This window comes from Arachis hypogaea, chromosome 19 (assembly GCF_003086295.3).
Source record: "Arachis hypogaea cultivar Tifrunner chromosome 19, arahy.Tifrunner.gnm2.J5K5, whole genome shotgun sequence".
In the NCBI taxonomy this organism is placed as follows: Eukaryota; Viridiplantae; Streptophyta; class Magnoliopsida; order Fabales; family Fabaceae; genus Arachis; species Arachis hypogaea.
Window position 1 is genome coordinate 92,383,196 of NC_092054.1, and position 24,315 is coordinate 92,407,510.

The window sequence follows — 24,315 nt, forward strand, 5'->3', positions numbered from 1 at the left end:
GTACGTCACGCGTGCACGTCGATGGCTTATTCTGAGAGCGACAGGTACGCGTTGTGTACACGTATGCATGAGTTGGCTTGCGCGAAAGGCACAATGTTGGCACGATGCAGGCACAACTCTCTGGAATCTAGCTTGGAGGTAAAATTTTTGCATCCACGCGTACGCGTGGGGGACGCGTGCGCGTGGATGGTCGAAAATGCGTGTGTCAGGCATACGCGTGAGGTACGCGTTTGCGTGGATGAGTTTCCTATTTTTCAAAATATTTCTGTTTTTGTACCAAACCAAGCATTTCAAACCTCCACACAACTACCAAAACACCATAAAACCTTATATAACATACTAAACTACCAAATAAACTCAACAAATCAATCAAAACATGAAATTAAACTAATTTTTACCAATATTTACAAAAGAGAAAAAGGAAATATTTTACCATGGTGGGGTGTCTCCCACCTAGCACTTTTGTTTATTGTCCTTAAGTTGGACTTATGGGGAGCTCCTCTCAAGGTGGCTTGTGCTTAAATTCTTCTTGGAACTCCCACCAATGCTTGGTTTTCCATTGTGCCCGAAGATTTCGCATGAGTTGCACCAAGTCTTGATGGATTTCTTCACAAGCTTGGGGCTCCCAAAGTCGATCCTTTTCTTGTAATCCGGGATCCCACACTTTATTTTCATACCCGTCTTGAAGTTGATCATTATTAGTCCATCCGGGTGGCAAGCAAGGTGAATTCTCAATGAAGTGCCCAACAATCCTCCTAGACCCATCTAATCGAGCACTATTCCAACCTTTATATTCCATCTTTGATGTATCAACCATAATGAACCTTGATTTGCACCGCCAACCACAAAACATCTTTCTCTTACGCTTCATCCCGCAAAGCATCCTAAGTTGACTATCCGTTTCAAGCAAGCCATACTCAAGTGGGATAATAAAGCTAATAGAAATCAATTTTACCTACTCAAGTGAAGGAGTAGATAACACCCTAGGTAAAGAAGTGATGAGCGGATAATTTATACCCTTTTTGGCATTGTTTTTAGGTAGTTTTTAGTATGTTTAGTTACTTTTTATTATATTTTTATCAGTTTTTATGCAAAAATCACATTTCTGGACTTTAGTATGAGTTTGTATGTTTTTTTGTAATTTCAGGTATTTTCTGGCTAAAATTGAGGGACCTGAGCAAAAATCTGATTCAGAGGCTGAGAAAGGACTACAGATGCTGTTGGATTCTGACCCACCTGCATTCGAAATGGATTTTCTTGAGCTACAGAAGCTCAATTGGCGCGCCCTCAATTGCGTTGGAAAGTGGACATCTTGGGCTTTCCAGCAATATATAATAGTCCATAGTTTGCCCGAGATTTGATGTCCCGAACTGGCGTTAAACGCCAGCCAGAGACCCTTTTCTGGCGTAAAACACCAGAACTGGCACACTTCTTGGCGTTAAACGCCCATTTTGGCACCCAGGGTGGCGTTTAACTCCAATTTGAGGCATATGCACATGAAAGCTTCAATGCTCAGCCCAAGCACACACCAAGTGGGCCCCGGAAGTGGTTTTCTGCACTACCTGCACTTAGTTATTCATTTTCTGTAAACCTAAGTTACTAGTTTAGTATAAAAAACTAATTTTAGAGATTTATTTTTTAACTTATGACATTTTACATTTCATATTGTATCTTTTACAGCATGAGTCTCTAAACCCCATAGGTGGGGGTGAGGAGCTCTGCTGTGTCTCAATGGATTAATGCAATTACTATTATTTTCTATTTAATCACGCTTGATTTTGTTCTAAGATACTCAGTCGTACTTCAATATAGAGAATATGATGATCCGTGACACTCATTATCATTCTCCAATTTATGACTAAGTTCTTGACAATCACTCCCGTTCTACCTGAGCTCAACGTAGTCATTTGGCGATAGCCTGAGTGCGTATCTCTTGGGTCTCTAATCCACGGACCGAGTCCGTGAGATTAAAACCTTCGTGGTAGAAGCTAGAACCAATTGGCAGCATTCCTGAGATCCAAAAAGTCTAAACCTTGTCTGTGGTATTCCGAGTAGGATCTGGAACGGGATGATTGTGACGAGCTTCAAACTCGTGAATGTTGGGCGCAGTGACAAAGTGCAAAAGGATAGAGAGATCCTATTCCGATGCTAGTGATAACCGACAGATGATTAGCCGTGTGGTAGCTGTACCTGGTATTTTTAAATTGCTTCATATTATCTTAGATACATTAACAAAATTTCAACTTTAACTTCTTAATTCCTATCTTTGTTGTATCGTTTAAATTTTAAAAACAATCTTACCTTTTTCATATCATGTTTATTTTTTTTATCAATCATATCTTTCTATCTTCTCTTTTTTTTAAAATTTGAAACCCATTCCCTCCCTCCCTTTTAAATATACATCCAGCCAGCCCCTTTTCACCCATCATTCGAATCCCTCTCTCCATCTAGTCATCTTCTTTCTTTTTATTTTATTTTGCTTGAGCGCAAGAAAATCTCTAAGTTTGGTGTGATTTTCGTGATCCCTGAGCTAAAATAAACTAATCTCATGGCGCCCAAAGGAAGACAAACCACTTCAAGAGACAAGAAAGAAAGCAATCCAAAACCACGTTGGATGCATGAGAATTTCTGCACCAAAGAACATGCAGACCATTATTTCAAAATTGTGTGCAGAAGATCAGTGATCTCGAAACTTAAGTTCAATCTGAAAGAAGATGAATACCCGGAGATCCAAGAGCAGATTCGAAACAAGGACTTGGAAGTTCTGGCTAATCTTGAGATACATGTTGGAAGAAACATGATCCAGGAATTCTATGCAAATCTATGGATAACGGATAAGCAAAGATTAGAGGGAACTGCCTTCCACTCCTTCCAGACTATGGTCAGAGGGAAGATTATTTACTTCCACTTTGACAAAGTGAGAGAAGTTCTCAAGCTTCTTCAACTACAAGATAATCCAGAATCCTTTAATAGGAGAATGGCCAAAGATAAAAGGCTAGATCAAGTTCTAGAGGACATATGCCTCCCTGGAACCAAGTGGATTACTAAAACAAAAGGTGTCCCAAACTAGCTAAAGAGAGGAAATCTCAAACCAGTTGCTAGAGGTTGGCTGGATTTCATTGGGCATTCTATACTCCCAACCAGCAACCATTCTGAAGTCACTGTCAAGAGAGCAGTGATGATTCACTGTATTATGCTGGGGAAAGAAGTAGAGATTCATCAGCTGATTCCTGGTGAAATTTACATATTTGCAAACAAGGAATCCACTGATGCTAAATTGGCTTACCCAAGCTTGATTAGTCTGTTATGTAAAGATGTGGGGGTAGAGATGGGTGTGGATGAATATATCCCAGTTGAATGCCCAATCACCAAAAAGGTGATGGATGGACCTCAAGTTCAAGACAACTCCAACAAGAGCAGGGCGCATGAGCTCCTCCCAGAAATTCCTCAATTTGAATATTGGGCCCGCTTAGAAGCATCTGTCACCAAGCTGTAAGAAGCTATGGATCAACTCAAAGAAGAGCAGCATAATCAAAACAGCATGTTCTGCAAACTGCTCAAAGAACAAAAGAAACAAGGTTGTGAGATACAGGAGCTAAAGTGCTAGAAGCTGCCCCTTGAAGAGCTAGACGTCCAACAGATTGGAGGAGCAAGTATCTTTCAAAATAAAGGGTGTTGAGTCCTAACTCTGTGATAACTTTGTTATTAGAGACCTATTTTAAGAGTTACATGAGCATTAGTATTAGAGTCATTTATTTTTATGTCTTTAATTTCCTTTCTTTTATTGTTATTTATCTACTTCTATGTTTAGTTTCTGTCTTGTTTTTATCTTTATTACATGATTATTAGTGTTTGGTGTCTATGTCTTAAAGCTATGACTGATTCCATGAATCCCTCACCTTTCTTAAAAGAAAAATGTTTTTATTTGCAAAAGAACAAGAAGTGCATAAATTCAAAATTTATCTTGAAATTAGTTTAATTATTTTGATGTGGTGACAATACTTCTTATTTTCTGAATGAATGCCTGAATAGTGCATATTTTTTATAGTGAAGTTTATGAATGTTAAAATTGTTGGCTCTTGAAAGAATAATGAAAAAAGAGAAATGTTATTGATAATCTGAAAAATCATAAAATTGATTCTTGAAGCAAGAAAAAGCAGTGAAAAACTCAAAGCTTGCGAAAAAAAAATTTAAAGAAAAAGAAAGAGCAAGCAGAAAAAGCCAATAGCTCTTTAAACTAAAAGGCAAGGGTAAAAAGGATCCAAGGCTTTGAGCATTAATGGATAGGAGGGCCCAAAGGAATAAAATCCTGGCCTAAGCGGCTAAATCAAGATGTCCCTAACCATGTGCTTGTGTCATGAAGGTCCAAGTGAAAATCTTGAGACTGAGTGGTTAAAGTCGTGGTCTAAAGCAAAAAGAGTGTGCTTAAGAGCTCTGGGCACCTCTAACTGGGGACTCTAGCAAAGCTGAGTCACAATATGAAAAGGTTCACCCAGTCATGTGTCTGTGGCATTTATGTATCCGGTCGTAATACTGGAAAACAAAATGCTTAGGGTCACGGTCAAGACTCATAAAGTAGCTGTGTTCAAGAATCAACAAACTGAACTAGGAGAATCAATAGCACTATCTGAATTCTGAGTTCCTATGGATGCCAATCATTCTGAACTTCAAAGGATAAAGTGAGATGCCAAAACTGTTCAGAAGCAAAAAGCTACTAGTCCCGCTCATCTAATTGAAACTAATCTTCATTGAAATTTTTGAAATTTATTGTATATTCTCTTCTTTTTATCCTATCTTGTTTTTAGTTGCTTGGGGACAAGCATTGTTTTTAGGTAGTTTTTAGTATGTTTTAGTTACTTTTTATTATATTTTTATTAGTTTTTATGCAAAAATCACATTTCTGGACTTTATTATGAGTTTATGTTTTTTTCTATAATTTCAGGTATTTTTTGGCTGAAATTGAGGGACCTGAGTAAAAATCTGATTCAGAGGCTGAGAAAGGACTGCAGATGCTGTTAGATTTTGACTCTTTTGCACTCGAAATGGATTTTCTGGAGCTAAAGATACCCAATTGGTGCGCTCTCAATTGAGTTAGAAAGTAGACATCTTGGGCTTTCCAGCAATATATAATAGTTAATACATTGCCCTAGATTTGATGGCCTAAACTGGCGTTAAACGCCAGCCAGAGACCCTTTTTCTGGCGTAAAACGCCAGAACTAACACACTTCTTGGAGTTAAACGCCCATTTTGGCACCCAGGGTGGCATTTAACTCCAATTTGAGGCATATGCACGTGAAAGCTTCAATGCTCAGCCCAAGCACATACCAAGTGGGCCCCGGAAGTGGATTTCTGCACTACCTGCACTTAGTTATTCATTTTCTGTAAACCAAAGTTACTAGTTTAGTATAAAAACTACTTTTAGAGATTCATTTTGTAACTCATGACCTTTTACATTTCATATTGTATCTTCTACAGCATGAGTCTCTAAACCCCATAGGTGGGGGTGAGGAGCTCTGCTGTGTCTCAATGGATTAATGCAATTAATATTGTTTTCTATTCAATCACACTTGATTCTATTCTAAGATACTCACTCATACTTCAATATAGAGAATATGATGATCCGTGACACTCATTATCATTCTCAAATTATGAACGCGTGCTTGACAACCACTCCCATTCTACCTGAGCTCAACGTAGTCATTGGGCGACAGCTTGAGTGTGTATCTCTTGGGTCTCTAATCCACGTACCGAGTCTCTGAGATTAGAACCTTCGTGATAGAGGCTAGAACCAATTGGCAGCATTCCTGAGATCTAGAAAGTTTAAACCTTGTCTTTGGTATTCCAAGTAGGATCTAGAACGGGATGACTGTGACAAGCTTCAAACTCGGGAATGTTGGGCGCAGTGACAGTGTGCAAAAGGATAGAGAGATCCTATTCTGACGCTAGTGAGAACCGACAGATGATTAGCCGTGCAGTAGCTGTACCTGGTATTTTTCATCCGTGATGAGAAATCTGACAGTTGATTAGCCGTGCAGAAACCGTGCCTGGTATTTTTCATCCGAGAGGACGGATGGTAGCCATTGACAATAGTGATCTACCAACATACAGCTTGCCATTGAAGGAAGCCATGCGTGTTTGGAGAAGAAGATAGTAGGAAAGTAGAGATTCAGACGACAGAGCATCTCTGAAACCTCAACATGTTCCTCATTATTGAATCACAAGTAACACTCAATTCATGTTATTTATTTTTCATAAACAAAATCATTTTTATCATTAATCTCCTGACTAAGATTTATAAGATAACCATAGCTTGCTTCAAGCCGACAATCTCCGTGGGATCGACCCTTACTTACGTAAGGTATTACTTGGACGACCCAGTGCACTTGCTGGTTAGTTGTGCGGAGTTGTTAAAAGTGTAATCACAATTTCGTGCACCAAGAAGCTTCCAAGGATCTTGACAAAGCGTATCCAACTCCTGTCCTTCTTTTTCTAAGGACCTCCACCTCCTCACAAATTTTCTCAAATGTAATCCTTTGTTCAACAATTTTATCTAAGCCTTTTCCCTTACTCAAATCATAATTGGGAGGGTGAGAAAAATTTACCTCCACAACGCTTTCAAATCCACCGGGGAAAGGTTCTTCATGCTCAAAGGATTCTTCACCACTAAGACTTGACGCTTGATCTTCATCACCAAGGGAACCCAATTCTTGCTCTATCCCGTCTAATTCTTCATAAGGGATATGCCTTGGAGGTTGTGCACATTCCCCCTTAGCATCAAATTCAATCTTCTTGGAGGGATTTTCTTCAACTCTAGGTTCCCATGGAGGTTTTGCATCTCCTAAGTCTTCAACCACTTCTTCCTTGTCTTCATCAATCATAGGTTCCTCCATTTGTTCCAATAGAAACATTCCAATCTCTCCTTCATGCTAGGCTCTTGAGGGTTCAAGCATTGGGAGGCTAATCGGTTTGCTACCTCATCTAAGGCAGCCGTGAATTGTAGCACCTCCCTTTGCATTTCTTCTTGCCCTTGACATATGGTGCGCAGAAATTGTGATCACACTTTAATTATGTAAAATTCATCGCTCTTTCTTTCCCTGGTAATGGCGCCAAAAAATATGATGCCAATACCATGGTTCACAACTTCGCACAACTAACCAGAAAGTGCACTGGGTCGTCCAAGTAATACCTTACGTGAGTAAGGGTCGAATTCCACGGAGATTGTTGGTATGAAGCAAGCTATGGTCACCTTGTAAATCTCAGTCAGGCTGATATTAAAATAGTAATGGAGTTTTCGAATAATAATTAATAAAATAGGGATAGAAATACTTATGTAAATCATTGGTGAGAATTTCAGATAAGCGACTAGAGATGCTTTCGTTCCTCTGAACCTCTGCTTTCCTGCTGTCTTTATCCAATCAGTCTTACTCCTTTCCATGGCTGGCTTTATGTGATACATCACCACTATCAATGGCTACTTTCGGTCTTCTCTCGGGAAAATGATCCAAATGCCCTGTCACGGCACGGCTAATCGTCTGGAGGCATCACCCTTGTCAATGGTTTCATCTTATCCTCTCAGTGAAAATGGTCAACGCACCCTGTCACGGCACGGCTATTCATCTGTCGGTTCTCGATCATGCTGGAATAGGATTTACTATCCTTTTGCGTCTGTCACTACGCCCGACAATCGCGAGTTTGGAGCTCGTCACAGTCATTCAATCATTGAATCCTACTCGGAATACCATAGACAAGGTTTAGACCTTCCGGATTCTCTTGAATGCCGCCATCATTCTAGCTTATGCCACGAAGATTCTGATTAAGAGATCTAAGAGATACTCATTCAATTCTAATGTAGAACGGAAGTGATTGTCAGGCACGCGTTCATAGGGAATGATGATGATTGTCACGTTCATCACATTCAGGTTGAAGTGCGAATGAATATCTTAGAAGCGAAATAAGATGAATTGAATAGAAAACAGTAGTACTTTGCATTAATCTTTGAGGAACAGCAGAGCTCTACACCTTAATCTATGGAGTGTAGAAACTCTACCGTGAAAATACTTAAGTGATAATGGAGTTCATTGGTCTCGGCCCCAAAGGGGAACCGGAGTAACCAAGACTACTATGATCCGAGATAAAACTCAGGATGTCAAATACAATAGTGAAATGTCCTATTTATAATAAACTAGCTACTAGGGTTTACAGAAGTAAGTAATTGATGCATAAATCCACTTCCGGGGCCCACTTGGTGTGTGCTTGGGCTGAGCTTTGAGTGTTGCACGTGTAGAGGTCCTTCTTGGAGTTGAACGCCAGCTTTTGTGCCAGTTTGGGCGTTCAACTCTGGTTTTGGATCCTTTTCTGGCGCTGGACGCCAGAATTGGGCAGAAAGCTGGCGTTGAACGCCAGTTTGCGTCATCTAAACTTGGCCAAAGTATCGGCTATTATATATTTCTGGAAAGCCCTGGATGTCTACTTTCCAACGCAATTGGAAGCGCGCCATTTCGAGTTCCGTAGCTCCAGAAAATCTATTTTGAGTGCAGGGAGGTTAGAATCCAACAGCATCAGCAGTCCTTCTTCAACCTCTGAATCTGATTTTTGCTCAAGTCTCTCAATTTCAGCCAGAAAATACCTGAAATCACAGAAAAATACACAAACTCATAGTAAAGTCTAGAAATGTGAATTTAACATAAAAACTAATGAAAACATCCCTAAAAGTAACTAGATTCTACTAAAAACATACTAAAAACAATGCCAAAAAGCGTATAAATTATCCGCTCATCACAACTCCAAACTTAAATTGTTGCTTGTCCCCAAGCAACTGAAAATCAAATAGGATAAAAAGAAGAGAATATACTATAAATTCCAAACTATCAATGAAACAGAGCTTCAATCATATGAGCGGGACTTATAGCTTTTTGCCTCTTGAATAGTTTTGGCATCTCACTTTATCCATTGAAGTTCATAATGATTGGCATCTATAGGAACTCAGAGTTTAGATAGTGTTATTGACTCTCCTAGTTCAGTATGGTGATTCTTGAACACAGCTATTTTATGAGTCTTGGCCGTGGCCCTAAGCACTTTGTTTTCCAGTATTACCACCGGATACATAAATGCCACAGACACATAATTGGGTGAACCTTTTGAGATTGTGACTCAGCTTTGCTAAAGTCCCCAATTAGAGGTGTCCAGGGTTCTTAAGCACACTCTTTTTTTTTGCTTTGGACCTTGACTTTAACCACTCAGTCTCAAGTTTTCACTTGACACCTACACGCCACAAGCACATGGTTAGGGACAGCTTGGTTTAGCCGCTTTGGCCAGAATTTTATTCCTTTAGGCCGTCCTATCCACTGATGCTCAAAGCCTTGGGATCCTTTTTATTTGCCCTTGCCTTTTGGTTTTAAGGGTTATTGCCTTTTTGCTCTTGCCTCTTGGTTTTAAGAGCTTTTGGCTTTTTCTGCTTGCTTTTTCTTTTTCTTTCTATTTTTTTCTATTTTTTTTCGCCTATTTTATTTTATTTTATTTTTTGCAAGCTTTGTTCTTTGCTGCTTTTTCTTGCTTCAAGAATCATTTTTATGATTTTTCAGATTATCAAATAACATGTCTCCTAGTCATCATTCTTTCAAGAGCCAACATATTTAACATTCTTAAACAACAACTTCAAAAGACATATGCACTGTTCAAGCATACATTCAGAAAACAAGAAGCATTGTCACCACATCAATATAATTAAACTAAGTTTAAGGATAAATTCGAAACTCATGTACTTCTTGTTCTTTTGAATTAAAATATTTTTCATTTAAGAGAGGTGATGGATTCATAGGACATTCATAACTTTAAGACATAGTTACTAACTACTAATGATCATGTAATGAAGACACAAACATAGATAAGCACATATCATAGAAAATGAAAAACAGAAGAAATAAGAACAAGGAATGAATCCACCTTAGTGATGGTGGCGTTTCCTTCTTGAGGAACCAATGATGTCCTTGAGCTCTTCTATGTCTCTTCCTTGTTTTTGTTGCTCCTCCCTCATTGCTTTTTGATCTTCTCTTATTTCATGAAGGATGATGGAGTGCTCTTGATGTTCCACCCTTAATTGTCCCATGTTGGAACTTAATTCTCCTTGGGAGGTGTTGATTTGCTCCTAATATTTATGTGGAGGGAAGTGCATCCCTTGAGGTATCTCAGGGATCTCTTGATTTGCAGCCACATGTTCTACCACTGAGCTATAGACCCTTGAGATGAATCTTTCCATCTCCCATGACTCGGAGGTGGAAGCCTTTGTTTTCCCTTCCCCTCTTTTAGAGGTTTAGGTGCCATCAATGGTAATGGAAAAACAAAAAGCTTATTCTTTTACCACACCAAACTTAGAATGTTGCTCGCCCTCGAGCAAAAGAAGAAAGAATAGAAGGAGAAGAAGATATGGAGGAGATGGAGGGATGTGTGTATGGATGTGAATGGTGAATGGAAAACAGAAGGGATGGTCATGAATAGAGAGAGAGAGGGTGAGGTGGGTGGGGATCCTGTGGGGACCACAGATCCTGAGATGATCCTGTGGGGTCCACAGATCCTGAGGTGTTCAAGGATTTACAACCTTGCACCAAATTAGGCATGTAAAATGCCCTTGCACACAACTCTGGGCGTTCAGCGCCAGGTTGGTGCCCATTTTGGGCGTTCAACGCCCATTTGTTGCCATTTCTGGCGTTGAACGCCAGAACCATGCTTGTTCTGGGCGTTCAGCGCCAGGATGCTGCCCATTTTGGGCGTTCAGCGCCAGAACATGCTCTGTTCTGGCGTTGAACGCCAGGCAGGTGCTTCCTCCAGGGTGTGATTTTTCTTCTGCTGTTTTTGATTCCGTTTTCAATTTTTATATTTATTTTGTGACTCCACATGATCATGAACCTATAAAGACATGAAAAACAAAAATAAAATTAGATAAATAAACATTGGGTTGCCTCCCAACAAGCGCTTCTTTAATGTCAATAGCTTGACAGTGGGCTCTCATGGAGCCTCACAGATGTGCAGAGCATTGTTGAGACTCTCCAACACCAAACTTAGAGTTCGGATATGGGAGTTCAACACCAAACTTAGAGTTTGGTTGTGGCCTCCCAACACCAAACTTAGAGTTTGACTGTGGGAGCTTTGTTTGACTCTGCTTTGAGAGAAGCTTTTTCTGCTTCCTCTCCATGGATGCAGAGAGAGATCCTTGAGTTGTAAACACAAGGTTGTCCTCATTTAATTGAAGGATTAATTCTCCTCTGTCCACATCAATCACAGCTCTTGCTGTGGCTAGGAAAGGTCTTCCTAGGATGATGGATTCATCCTCTTCCTTTCCAGTATCCAGGACTATGAAATCAGCAGGGATGTAAAGGCCTTCAACCTTTACTAACACGTCCTCTACTTGTCCATAAGCCTATTTTCTTGAGTTGTCTGCCATATCTAATGAGATTTTAGCAGCTTGCACCCCATAGATTCCCAGTTTCTCTATTACAGAGAGGGGCATGAGGTTTATCCCTGAACCAAGGTTACATAGAGCCTTAAAGATCATGGTGCCTATAGTACAAGGTATTATGAACTTTCCAGGATCCTGTCTCTTCTGAGGCAATGTCAGTTGATCCAGATCACTTAGTTCATTGATGAACAAGGGAGGTTCAACTTCCCAAGTATCAATGCCAAATAATTTGGCATTTAGCTTCATGATTGCACCAAGAAACTTGGCAGTTTGCTCTTCAGTAACATCCTCATTCTCTTCAGAAGAGGAATACTCATCAGAGCTCATGAATGGCATAAGGAGGTTCAATGGAATCTCTATGGTCTCTAGATGAGCCTCAGAGTCCTTTGGTTCCTTAGAGGGAAGCTCCTTATTGACCACTGGACGTCCCAGGAGGTCTTCCTCCTTGGGATTCACGTCCTCTCCTTCCCTTACAGGTTCGGCCATGGTGCTTATGTCAATGGCCTTGCACTCTCCTTTTGGATTCTCTTCTGTATTGCTTGGGAGAGTACTAGGAGGGATTTTAGTGATCCTTTTACTCAGCTGGCCCACTTGTGCTTCCAGATTTCTAATGGAAGACCTTGTTTCATTCATGAGACTTACAGTGGCCTTAGATAGATCAGAGACTAAGTTTGCTAAGTTAGATGGATTCTGCTCAGAATTCTCTGTCTGTTGCTGAGTGGATGATGGAAAAGGCTTGCTATTGCTAAACCTATTTCTTCTACCATTATTAAAGCCTTGTTGAGGCTTTTGATCCTTCCATGAGAAATTTGGATGATTACTCCATGATGAGTTATAGGTGTTTCCATAAGGTTCACCTATGTAATTCACCTCTGCTATTGCAGGGTTCTCAGGATCATAAGCTTCTTCTTCAGAAGATGCCTCTTGAGTACTGTTGGATGCAGCTTGCATTCCATTCAGACTCTGGGAAATCATATTGACTTGCTGAGTCAATATTTTATTCTGAGCCAATATGGCATTCAGAGTATCAACTTCAAGGACTCCCTTCTTCATAGGCGTCCCATTACTTACAGGATTCCTCTCAGAAGTGTACATGAACTGGTTATTAGCAACCATGTCAATGAGTTCTTGAGCTTCTGCAGGTATTTTCTTTAGGTGAATGGATCCACCTGCAGAAGTATCCAATGACATCTTTGCCAATTCAGACAAACCATCATAGAAGATATCCAGGATGGTCCATTCTGAAAGCATGTCAGTACGACACTTTTTGGTCAGTCCTTTGTATCTCTCCCAAGCTTCATAGAGGGATTCACCTTCTTTCTCTCTGAAGGTCTGAACGTCCACTCTAAGTTTACTAAGCTTTTGAGGAGGAAAGAACTTGGCTAAGAAAGCCGTGACCAGCTTATCCCCAGAGTTCAGGCTATCTCTGGGTTGAGAGTCCAACCACACTCTAGCTCTGTCTCTTACAGCAAAAGGGAAAAGCATGAGCCTGTAGACTTCAGGATCTACTCCATTAGTCTTACAGTATCACAGATCTGCAAGAATTCAGTTAAGAACTGAAAAGGATCTTCAGATGGAAGTCCATGAAACTTGCAGTTCTGCTGCATCAGAGAAACTAATTGAGGTTTTAGCTCAAAGTTGTTTGCTCCAATGGCAGGAATGGAGATGCTTCTTCCATGTAAATTGGAATTAGGTGCAGTAAAGTCACCAAGCATCCTCCTTGCACTATTATTATTTTCGGCTGCCATCTCCTCTTCTTGTTCGAAAATTCCTGACAGGTGCTTGCTGGATAGTTGTAATTTAGCTTCTCTTAATTTTCTCTTCAGAGTCCTTTCAGGTTCTGGATCTGCCTCAACAAGAATATTCTTGTCCTTGCTCCTGCTCATATGACAAAGAAGAGGGCACAGAAAAATAATAATAATAGAGATCCTTTTTTTTTTGAGTGAGGGAGAGATGTTAGTAGATGAATAAACAAATAGAAGGAGATGAGAGAGAAGAGAATTTTCGAAAATTATTTTTGAAAAAGGAGTTAGTGATTTTCGAAAATAGTTTTGAAAAAGGTTAGTAATTTTCGAAAATTAAAATCAAAATAATTAGTTAGTTAAAAAGAATTTTTGAAAAAGAGGGAAGATATTTTCGAAAATCAGAGGAGAGAGTTAGTTAGGTAGTTTTGAAAAAGATAAGAAACAAACAAAAAGTCAGTTAGTTAGTTGAAACAAATTTTGAAAATCAATTTTGAAAAGATAAGAGGATAGGAAGTTAGAAAAGATATTTTGAAATCAAATTTTTGAAAAAGATAAGATAAGGAGATATTTTTGAAAAGATATGATTGAAATCAGTTTTTGAAAAAGATTTGATTTTTAAAATCACAATTAATGATTTGATTCACAAGAAATCACAAGGTATGATTCTATAACTTAAAGTTTGAATCTTTCTTAACAAGTAAGTAACAAACTTGAAATTTTTGAATCAAAACATTAATTGATTATGTTATTTTCGAAAATTTGATATAAAAATAAGAAAAAGATTTTTGAAAAATATTTTTGGAATTTTCGAAAATAACTAAGAAATTTGAAAAAGATTTGATTTTTGAAAAAGATTTTGAAAAAGATTTTGAAAAAGGTGAGATTATTAAATTGAAAATTTTGATTTGACTCATGAAAACAACTAGATTTTAAAAAATTTTGAAAGAGTCAAATCTAATTTTTGAAATTTTAAGAGAGAAAAAAGGAAAGATATTTTTTGATTTTTGAATTTTTATGATGAGAGAGAAAAACAGAAAAATGATGCAATGCATGAAATTTTTAGATTAAAACAATGAATGCTTGCAAGAATGCTATGAATGTCAAGATGAACACCAAGAACACTTTGAATGTCAAGATGAACACCAAGAACATATTTTTGAAAAATTTTTAATGCAAGGAAAACATGCAAGACACCAAACTTAGAATTCTTTAATGCTTAGACACTAAGAATTCAAGAATGCATATGAAAAACAAGAAAAGACACAAAACATGCAAATGCAAAGATCAAACAAGAAGACTTACCAAGAACAACTTGAAGATCATGAAGAACACTATGAATGCATGAGAATTTTCGAAAAATGCAAGATGCATATGCAATTGACACCAAACTTATAACATGACTCAAGACTCAATCAAGAACACAAAAAATATTTTTGATTTTTATGATTTTCTAATTTTTTTTTGAAAATCATTTTAAAAAAAAAGAAAAATAAGGATTCAAAATTTTTAATATGAATTCCAGGAATCTTCTACTCTAAAGCTCCAATCAAAGGGTCAGGCATGGCTTAATAGCCAGCCAAGCTTTAGTATGTAACTCAGACATGACATGCCTGACATACCCTATCCAGAAGGATTGGGCATGACTCCACTGAGGTGATTAGTTGAAGGCCAATCCCAAAGCAGTTTGGGTATGGCTTTACAGCCAGATAGGCTTCAACATACTTCATGAAACACTAGAATTCATTCTTAAAAATTTTGAAGCCATAGAATAATTTATTTTTGAAAACATTATTTTTTTATTATTATATTTTTTTTCGAAAACAAAAGAAAAATTTTTGAGAGATTTTTGAAAAATTTTTGAAAACAAAACAAAAAGAAAATTACCTAATCTGAGCAACAGGATGAACCGTCAGTTGTCCAAACTCGAACAATCCCCGGCAACGGCGCCAAAAACTTGGTGCGCAGAAATTGTGATCACACTTTAATTATGTAAAACTCATCGCTCTTTCTTTCCCTGGTAATGGCGCCAAAAAATATGATGCCAATACCATGGTTCACAACTTCGCACAACTAACCAGCAAGTGCACTGGGTCGTCCAAGTAATACCTTACGTGAGTAAGGGTCGAATCCCACGGAGATTGTTGGTATGAAGCAAGCTATGGTCACCTTGTAAATCCCACGGAGATGCTTTCGTTCCTCTGAACCTCCGCTTTCCTGCTGTCTTCATCCAATCAGTCTTACTCCTTTCCATGGCTGGCTTTATATGATACATCACCACTGTCAATGGCTACTTTCGGTCTTCTCTCGGGAAAATGATCCAAATGCCCTGTCACGGCACGGCTAATCGTCTGGAGGCATCACCCTTGTCAATGGTTTCATCTTATCCTCTCAGTGAAAATGCTCAACGCACCCTGTCACGGCACGGCTATTCATCTGTAGGTTCTCGATCATGCTGGAATAGGATTTACTATCCTTTTGCGTCTGTCACTACGCCTGGCAATCGCGAGTTTGGAGCTCGTCACAGTCATTCAATCATTGAATCCTACTCGGAATACCACAGTCAAGGTTTAGACCTTCCGGAGTCTCTTGAATGCCACCATCATTCTAGCTTATGCCACAAAGATTCTGATTAAGAGATCTAAGAGATACTCATTCAATTCTAATGTAAAACGGAAGTGGTTGTCAGGCATGCGTTCATAGGGAATGATGATGATTGTCACGTTCATCACATTCAGGTTGAAGTGCGAATAAATATCTTAGAAGCGAAATAAGATGAATTGAATAGAAAATAGTAGTACTTTGCATTAATCTTTGAGGAACAGCAGAGCTCCACACCTTAATCTATGGAGTGTAGAAACTCTACCGTGAAAATACATAAGTGATAATGGAGTTCATTGGTCTCGGCCCCAGAGGGGAACCGGAGTAATCAAGACTACTATGATCCGAGATAAAACTCAGGATGTCAAATACAATAGTGAAATGTCCTATTTATAATAAACTAGCTACTAGGGTTTACAGAAGTAAGTAATTGATGCATAAATCCACTTCCGGGGCCCACTTGGTGTGTGCTTGGGCTGAGCTTTGAGTGTTGCACGTGTAGAGGTCCTTCTTGGAGTTGAACGCCACCTTTTGTGCCAGTTTGGGCGTTCAACTCTGGTTTTGGATCCTTTTCTGGCGTTGGACGCCAGAATTGGGCAGAAAGCTGGCGTTGAACGCCAGTTTGCGTCATCTAAACTTGGCCAAAGTATGGACTATTATATATTGCTGGGAAGCCCTGGATGTCTACTTTCCAATGCAATTAGAAGCGCGCCATTTCGAGTTTTGTAGCTCCAGAAAATCTATTTTGAGTGCAGGGAGGTCAGAATCCAACAGCATCAGCAGTCCTTCTTCAACCTCTGAATCTGATTTTTGCTCAAGTCCCTCAATTTCAGCCAGAAAATACCTGAAATCACAGAAAAATACACAAACTCATAGTAAAGTCCAGAAATGTGAATTTAACATAAAAACTAATGAAAACATCCCTAAAAGTAACTAGATTCTACTAAAAACATACTAAAAACAATGCCAAAAAGCGTATAAATTATCCGCTCATCAACATAGCAAAGTGAGATAACCATCCATTAGGGCTTGGGGTGGATAGGAGGGTTCATCATTTTGGAGGAAGGGTTCAAAATAGGAAGGTGGTTCTTCTTGGTAGGGTTGTCGTAGTTCAACATTCTCCAATTTTTCCACTTGTTGCACAACACGCTCCATGGTTGCTTGAAGTTGGTCCATTGCATCCTTAAGACGATCCCTTGACTCTTGTTCCGCTTGGATAACATGATTAGGATCATATGGCTCTTGAATCGATGGACATGGATATTTCTCCATGGAAGGTTATGGTGGAAGGTAGAATTCATCTTGTGGTTAAAAATTTTCATACATTGGAGGTGGTTCATCTTGGTAATAGTATGGAGGAGGTGGCTCTTGGAAGTGGTGATGTTGAGATGGTGGTGGCTCTATATGTGGTTCATATGGCTCATATGTTTGTTGGAATGATGGATATAGATAAGGGTCATATGAGGGTGTTTGGTGGAAAGGGGCTTGTGAGTATGGTTGAGGGTTATGTTGAGGGTAAGGTTCATAGGCACATGGTGGGGGTTCTTGAAAGTCACAAGGAGATTCACCATAGCCATTGGATTGATATGCATTATAGAATGGCTCTTGTTTATAGTGCATTGGTGGGGGTTGTTGCCAATAGGATTGATCATATGCATATGGCTCCTCCCACCTTTGATTGTCCCATCCTTGATACACATCCTCATTGAGGCTTCCATTTTCTACAACATAATTAGAACCAAACTCATAGCCAAAGTGAGAATTCATGATAGCAAGAGAAAATAGAAACAAAAGCTAGTAAGAAATAATGAAACAAAGTCCTAAAGCTCGCAAAAACTAACAAACAATCCAAAAATCAAGCTATTCACAATATTCACATATATACAATAACCAACAACATAATACCATTGCAATTCCCTGGCAACGGCGCCATTTTGATGAGTGGATTTTTGTATGAACAACGAGTATATATACAAAAGAGTGCCAAGAATATAGATATCAAAGCTCAAGACTCAGTTTGCGAAGATAATCGGTCCAAGCATAGAAGTATACATACATATATAAAATAGAAGAACCCAAAAGAAACCCAAAAGACAAGTTACAAAACCTGTTTCTCTGAAATAACCTCCAAGAGGAGATAATACAGTATATCCTTGGAAAGCCGAAGGCAATCCTAGAACTCCCAATTCATAATCAAAGCGTATAAACATAACTTAAACCATGAGAAAAGAAAATAGGCAACTAACTAAGGATTTTCAGTCTAACTAAAACTCCCCTTTCCAAATCCTTCGAACCTCCCAACTGCCACCAGTAATTTAATATCGAAAACATAATTATATTAACAAGGAAATGCACAGATAGGAAGCAGATGCGGCATTTAGACAATTAGCAAGTAATTATGCAGTCAATTAGACATTCCAAACAAATCACATATAATGCATATGATGCATGTCTCTCCTAGTGGCTGATGAGTCTTATCTATTGGTTATAAAGCCAACCCGACAAGTCCTGGTAGTTAACCATTGGACTGTCCCTCTGTCGCGCATCCCCAACTCGAGTTATTCACAAACATAATCATAATTCACATACAACACCCTCACTAGTGTTTATCCATGGGGGCGAGCTCATTCGGAACTTTTACAGTGTCCGGCCACATGTACAACATAGGGTCAGCAGAGTATCGAGTCTCGACCTGGAGCATGTGGTGGCTAGCCACTACTTTCCCCCAGGGAAACTCGTATCTCAGATAGGTAGAGTGCAACAATTACGATGTCAATTAATCAGTATATCTATGCATTCATTCTCAACCATAATTCAATATCTATCTCAACCATCCGGCTTAAAATCATAATTCATAACTAGCCATAAACCATTATCACATACAGCCATAAACCATCATCACATATAGCCACTCGGCTCATATCACATACAGCATTCCACCATCCTCCTCAACAACTCGTACAATCCTCATTAGTCATAATTCCTCAATATTTTCCTTTTCTTCATCCACAAGTAACCCCCTTCCCTAGCTTTCTCTTAATTATACTTGCTTGAAATTCAGTTTTAAAACACCAAAGAAGATTATACTTGCTAGAAAATAGGATCGTGGAAGATTACAAGCTTGCCAGGAAGCTGAAACATTTAAAAATAAGGTTTTTATAAGAAAGCGCGTACGCACAGGGGTGTGCGTGCGCACGCCCAGAAGGATTTTCAGAAAGTCTGCGTGCATACAAGGTTGTGTGTACGCACAGAAAGCAAACTTTTCATTGTTGAGTGCACGCACAGGACGTGCGAACGCACTCAACAGAATACACCTCCCAACGTGTGCGTGCGCACAAGGCTGTCCATGCGCACAACTTGCAAAACTTCGTTAGTTGTGTGTGCGCATAGAGCGTGCTAACGCTTCCAACAGTAACCATGTCCCCGTGTGTGCGTGTGCACAAGGCTGTGCGTGCGCACAGTTTCAAAAATCTACGGGTGTGTGTGCGCACAAGGCTATGCATGCGCACACAAACCAAAAATCACAAATTCTGTAGCATTCACAGAATTCAGATTTCAGGCACCAACTTTCAACGATCATATCTCTTTCTATAGAATTTAGATTTCCACAAAATTTAAACCATTTTAAAGCTTGTTAAATTATCTTTCATTTGATATAAAACGCATTAAATTTTAAAAACGGTAGCTCAAGATATGATCTGTTGAAGTTCATCAAAAATTCATTTTTACAAAAGTTCACAAGCTTCCAATTTTCAAAACATACACTTCCAAATCCTTTTAAAACCAACCAAAACCTACCAAAATCAACCTCAAGCCTCCTCAACTCCTATTTTTAATGTTCTTATTAAATTCACAATCCACTAATCCACCATTTTGACCAATCTTAATCAAATAACTCAATTTCAAACAAAATATCATATCATATATCTTTCCCCATCCCAAGTTTCAACAATACCAATTCCATCAACCATCAATACATACAATCAATATCATCCTCACCATCAACATGACAATTCAATCTCAACCAATCATTAAGCAGATATCAAAACATGCATATCTCTCTGATGAGCATATAATTTATACGCTTTTTGGCACTGTTTTTAGTATGTTTTTAGTAGAATCTGGTTACTTTTAGGGATGTTTTCATTAGTTTTTATGTTAAATTCACATTTCTCGACTTTACTATGAGTTTGTGTGTTTTTCTGTGATTTCAGGTATTTTCTGGCTGAAATTGAGGGACTTGAGCAAAAATCAGATTCAGAGGTTGAAGAAGGACTGCTGATGCTGTTGGATTCTGACCTTCCTGCACTCAAAGTGGATTTTCTGGAGCTATAGAACTCAAAATGGCGCGCTTCCAATTGCGTTGGAAAGTAGACATCCAGGGATTTCCAGAAATGTATAATAGTTTATACTTTGGCCGAGTTTAGATGACGTAAAAGGGCGTTAAACGCCAGTTCTATGCTGCTGTCTGGAGTTAAACGCCAGAAACACGTCACAAACCAGAGTTGAACGCCAGAAATACATTACAACCTGGAGTTCAACTCCAGAAAGAGCCTCTGCACGTGTAACATTCAAGCTCAGCCCAAGCACACACCAAGTGGGCCCCGGAAGTGGATTTATGCATCAATTACTTACTTCTGTAAACCCTAGTAACTAGTTTAGTATAAATAGGACCTTTTACTATTGTATTAGACATCCTGGATTATATTTTAGATCCTGTGATCACGTTATGGGGGCTGGCCTCTCGGCCATGCCTGGACCTTTCACTTATGTATTTTCAACGGCAGAGTTTCTACACTCCATAGATTAAGGTGTGGAGCTCTGCTGTTCCTCATGAATTAATGCAAAGTGCTACTGTTTTTCTATTCAATTCAACTTATTCCGCTTCTAAGATATTCATTCACACTTCAACCTAAATGTGATGAACGTGACAATCATCATCATTCCCCCATGAATGCGTGCCTGACAACCACTTCTGTTCCACCTTAGATTGAATGAGTATCTCTTGGATCTCTTAATCAGAATCTTCGTGGTATAAGCTAGATTGATGGCGGCATTCATGAGAGTCCGAAAAGTCTAAACCTTGTCTGTGGTATTTCGAGTAGGACTCTAGGATTAAATCACTGTGACGAACTTCAAACTCGCGAGTGCTGGGCGTAGTGACAGACGCAAAAGGAGGGTGAATCCTATTCCAGTATGATCGAGAACCTCAGATGATTAGCCGTGTTGTGACAGAGCATTTGGACCATGTTCACAAGAGGATGGGATGCAGCCATTGGCAAAGGTGATGCCTCCAGATGATTAGCCATGCAGTGACAACGCATCGGACCATTTTCCAGAGAGGATTAAAAGTAGCCATTGACAACGGTGATTTCCTTACATAAAGCCAGCTATGGAAAGGAGTAAGACTGATTGGATGAAGATAGCAAGAAAGCAGAGGTTCAGAGGAACGAAAGCATCTCTTTACGCTTATCTGAAATTCTCACCAATGATATAAATAAGTGTTTCTTTCCTTATTTTCTATCTATTTATTATTTATGTTCGAAAACTCCATAACTATTTTATATCCGCCTGACTGAGATTTACAAGGTGACCATAGCTTGCTTCAAGCCGACAATCTCCGTGGGATCGACCCTTACTCACGTAAGGTTTATTACTTGGACGACCCAGTGCACTTGCTGGTTAGTTGTATCGAAGTTGTGAATGAAAAACAATTTATTAAGACGTGAGTACATAGTTTCTGGCGCCGTTACCTGAGATCACAATTTCATGCACCATGTTTTTGGCGCCGTTGCCGGGGATTGTTCGAGTTTGAACAACTGACGGTTCATCTTGTTGCTCAGATTAGGTAATTTTCTTTTTGTTTTATTTTCAAAAAAAAAAATTTTCGAAAATCTTTCCAAAATTTCTCCTTTGTTTTCGAAAAAATTTTAAAATAAAAATGTTTTCAAAAATATATTTTTCTTCAGATTTTTAAGAATGAATTCTAGTGTTTCATGAAGCATGTTGAAGCCTGGCTGGCTGTAAAGCCATGTCTAATTCTTCTGGATGGGGAATGTCAGGCGTGTCATGTCTGAGTTACATACTAAAGCTTGGTTGGCTATTAAGCCATGCCTGATCCTTTGATTGGAGCTTTAGACTAAAGAGCATAAGATTCCTGGAATTCATATTAAAAATTTTGGAATCCTTATTTTTCTTTTTCAAAATGATTTTCGAAAAAATTAAAAGAAAATACAAAAAAAATCATAAAATCATAAAAATAAAAAATATTTCATGTTTCTTGTTTGAGTCTTGAGTCAAGTTGAAAGTTTGGTGTCAATTGCATGTTCATCTTGCATTTTTCGAAAAATTCATGCATTCATAGTGTTCTTCATGATCCTCAAGTTGTTCTTGGTAAGTCTTCTTGTTTTTCATATGCATTCTTGCATTCATAGTGTCTATACATGAAAAATTTTTAAGTTTGGTGTCTTGCATGTTTTCTTTGCATATAAAATTTTCAAAAATATGTTCTTGATGTTCATCATGATCTTCAAAGTGTTCTTGGTGTTCATCTTGACATTCATAGTATTCTTGCATGCATTCCTTGCTTTGATCCATAACTTTCATGCATTGCATCATTTTGCATGTTTTTCTCTCTCATCATTAAAATTTCAAAAATCAAAAAAATATCTTCCCCTTTTTCTCTCTTAAAATTTCGAAAATTTGAGTTGACTTTTTCAAAACTTTTTAAAATCTAGTTGTTTTTATGAGTCAAATCAAATTTTCAATTTAAAAATCTTATCTTTTTCAAAATCTTTTTCAAAAATCAAATCTTTTTCATTTTTCTCTTTTATTTTCGAAAATTTTAAAAATATTTTTCAAAAATCTTTTTCTTATCTTTATCTCCTTATTTTCGAAAATAACATCATCAATTAATGTTTTGATTCAAAAATTTCAAGTTTGTTACTTGCTTGTTAAGAAAGATTCAAACTTTAAGTTCTAGAATCATATCTTGTGATTTCTTGTGAATCAAGTCATTAATTGTGATTCTAAAAATTAAATCTTTTTCAAAAACTAATTTCAATCATATCTTTTCAAAAATATCTTTTTATCTTATCTTTTTCAAAATCATATCTTTTCCAAAAATTTGATTTCAAAATATCTTTTCTAACTTCTTATCTTCTTATCTTTTCAAAATTGATTTTCAAATTTGTTTCAACTAACTAACTAACTTTTTGTTTGTTTTTTATCTTTTTCAAAACTACCTAACTAACTCTCTCTCTCTAATTTTCAAAAATCCTTTCCTTCTTTTTCAAAAATTTCTTTATAATTAACTAATTATTTTAATTTTTGATTTTAATTTTCGAAAATTACTAACCTTTTTCAAAAACCATTTTCGAAAATCACTAACTCTTTTTCAAAAATTATTTTCGAAAATTCTCTCTCTCTCTTATCTCCTTCTATTTATTTATTCATCTACTAACACTTCATCTCACCCAAATTCGAACCCCCTCTTCCATCTGTGTTCGAATTTTTTCTTCTTCTTTTCTTCTACTCACACCGGGACCTCTATACTGTGGTAAAAAGGATCCCTATTATTATTTTTCTGTTCCCTCTTTTTCATATGAGCAGGAGCAAGGACAAGAACATTCTTGTTGAATCAGACCCTGAACCTGAAAGGACTCTGAAGAGGAAACTAAGAGAAGCTAAATTACAACAATCCAGCAAGCACCTTTCAGAAATTTTCGAACAGGAAGAGGAGATGGCAGCCGAAAATAATAATAATGCAAGGAGGATGCTTGGTGACTTTACTGCACCTAATTCTAATTTACATGGAAGAAGCATCTCCATTCCTGCCATTGGAGCAAACAATTTTGAGCTTAAACCTCAATTATTTTCTCTGATGCAGCAGAACTACAAGTTTCATGGACTTCCATCTGAAGATCCTTTTCAGTTCTTAACTGAATTCTTGCAGATCTGTGATACTGTTAAGACTAATGGAGTAGATCCTGAAGTCTACAGGCTCATGCTTTTCCCTTTTGCTGTGAGAGACAGAGCTAGAATATGGTTGGACTCTCAACCCAAAGATAGCCTGAACTCTTGGGATAAGCTGGTCAAGGCTTTCTTAGCCAAGTTCTTTCCTCCTCAAAAGCAGAGTAAGCTTAGAGTGGATGTTCAAACCTTCAGACAGAAAGAAGGTGAATCCCTCTATGAAGCTTGGGAGAGATACAAAGAACTGACCAAAAAGTGTCCTTCTGACATGCTTTCAGAATGGACCATCCTGGATATATTCTATGATGGTCTATCTGAATTGGCTAAAATGTCATTGGATACTTCTGCAGGTGGATCCATTCACCTAAAGAAAATGCCTGCAGAAGCTCAAGAACTCATTGACATGGTTGCTAATAACCAGTTCATGTACACTTCTGAGAGGAATCCTGTGAGTAATGGGACGCCTATGAAGAAGGGAGTTCTTGAAATTGATACTCTGAATGCCATATTGGCTCAGAATAAAATATTTACTCAGCAAGTCAATATGAT

The 24,315-nt window shown here is 38.2% G+C and overlaps 1 non-coding gene across 1 annotated transcript; it reads right to left on the reverse strand.

The window, feature by feature from the left end:
- Positions 1–23,932: 23,932 nt before the first annotated feature.
- On the reverse strand, positions 23,933–24,040 carry LOC112782135 (small nucleolar RNA R71). The gene has a single exon (XR_003192873.1). It is a non-coding gene; the product is annotated as a small nucleolar RNA R71 (small nucleolar RNA).
- Between the last annotated feature and the right edge of the window lie 275 nt (positions 24,041–24,315).